Genomic DNA, 2,500 nt, shown 5'->3' with positions numbered 1-2,500 from the left:
AAAACGTCCAGCTGATTAATGTGATGTCTGTATGGAGTCCATGACTCAGATCCATAAAGAAGAATGGAAAGAACAACAGCACGGTAGACAAGAATTTTTGTGTCTAGTCGAATACCCCTTTCGTTCCACAAGCGATGGCGGAGATTTCCAAAGGCAAAAGTGGCCTTAGCAATCCTGTTGATAATTTCATCATCAAGAGAACCGCCCTGGTTCACCTTGCTACCAAGGTAAGGAAAGGACTTGACATAATTGATATCATGACCGTCAACTTTCAGCTTGCGCGCAGGAAATCTATACTCTGGGTGATTTTGCTTTACGCCTTCAACTTGTTTTGGGGTAGGGTGTGACTGATGCACTACCTCAGTCTTCCTTATGCTAATTGTCAGGCCAAAGGCCTTGCACGCGGCTGAAAATCGATCAAGAAGAACCTGGGCTTCCTCAAAGGACGTGGCTACCAGTGCGGCATTGTCAGCGAAGAGCAAGTCGCGAATAATTTCGGTGCGAAGAAGAGTCTTGGCCTTAAACCGTTGATGGTAAAATAAGCCACCGGATGACCGAAATTGAAACTTGACACCAGTGTCCAAATCATCAAATGCATGTTTCAGCATTAGTGAAAAGAAGAACGCAAAGAGGACTGGCGCCATTCCACATCCCTATTTGGTCCCATTCGTAACATCAAATGGATCAGACATCATACCATCTAAGACAACATTGGCCTTCATCCCCTCGTGAAAGGAAATGATCACGTTCAGCATGTTTTCTGGAATACCAAGCCTTCTTAAAACTTGCCAAAGAGCATCGCGATTCACAGTGTCAAAGGCCTTCGTCAGGTCAACAAACACCATATACAATTCCTGATTTTTCCCACGGACCTTTTCTGCCACCTGACGTAAGGAAAATATCATGTCAATGGTGCCGCGACCCGACCGAAACCCACACTGTGACTCTGGATACACCTTATCAACGAGACGATTTATGATTCGGTTTAGAATAAGCTTAGCCAGAATCTTTCCTGCAATTGAAAGCAGAGATATCCCCCGATGGTTGTCACAGACATTCTTGACTCCCTTATTTTTGTAGAGATGTTTGATGCAGGCATCTTTGTAGTCCTGTGGAACTCGGCCTGCTTTCCATATCTTTACAAAGAGAGCATGGAGCTTTTTTACCAGCACATGCCCACCATGCTTGTACACTTCAGGCGGAATTGGATCCTTTGGTGATGGGGACTTGCCAGAAGCAATTTGTTTGATGGATTCCCATACCTCCTGATAAGCAGGTTCCAATGACAATTCTGGAATATCTGGATTCTGAGGAATAGAGGACACAACATCGCTGTCAATGACAGATGAGGTGTTTAAGACAGTTTCAAAGTGCTCCTTCCAACGATTGAGAATATCTGATTTATCAGTCAGCAATGCCTCTCCATCGGCTGTGCTTAATGGAGAAGCACCACTTTTCTGAGGACCAAATACCTCTTTCAGACCATCATAGAAGGCTTTCGTGTTTTTGCTGTCAGCAGCTCCCTGCAGTGCAATTGCCTTATTGTACCACCATTGTTCTTTCATAGCTCGGAGAGCTCGTTGTACCTCACCTTTACACTTTTTGTAGGCTGTGTGTTTCACTGTTGAGTTTTTGTCCTCAATCCAAGATTTGTGAGATGAGTGCATTTGGTTAATCAGTGCTTTAACTTCATCGTCACTTTCGTCAAACCAATCCTGGTGTTTTCTTTTCGGTATTCCAAGGACTTCTACTGCTACAGCTTGAGTTGCTTCTCGCAATGCTTTTCAAGAAGATTCAACATCATCAGTTACATCAACACCCTCAAGGTTTTCATCAAGCTTATTGGAGAGCTCAGTTCTCTGTTCCCTGGATTTAAGAGGCCGCACATCAATGCGTTTGGGGACTATGATATAAAATATACATATGTATATAAAGATATATACACATATATATATAAATATATATGTAAATATATATATATATAAAATTACATATATACAAATATATATACATATATATATATATATAAATATTTAGATGTTGATTTTGTTTTAGCGATATGTTTTGAATGAATTCAATTATTTATGAAAGTGCATTTTTACCTAAATGCGAGTTGGGAATAATGTTCCCTTTCAACCAATGGGGTATCCTCACATGGGGAGTTGTATATATATTATTTTTAAAATGTAATTATCCACTGACACGTATTTCGTCGTCTACGACTCATCAGAGCGACTGTATCTAGCGAGATTCGAAATCGGGACCCAACGGTAATGAGCCTGAACCCTAACCCGTGGACCATCTCGCCAGCTGTCTGGATATATCGCGATTGACTTAGATATTGTTTTTGTTTTGGTTTGAGCGATATGTTTTGAATGAATTCAATTATTTACGAAAGTGCATTTTTACCAAAATGCGAGTTGGGAATAATTTTCCCTTTCAACTAATTTGGTACTCCCACATGGGGAGTGGTATATATATTATTTTTAAAATGTAATTA

The sequence above is a fragment of the Euprymna scolopes genome, chromosome 6 (genome assembly GCF_053919585.1).
Source record: "Euprymna scolopes isolate OS-2025 chromosome 6, ASM5391958v1, whole genome shotgun sequence".
NCBI lineage: Eukaryota > Metazoa > Mollusca > Cephalopoda > Sepiida > Sepiolidae > Euprymna > Euprymna scolopes.
This window is presented reverse-complemented; position numbering follows the sequence as displayed.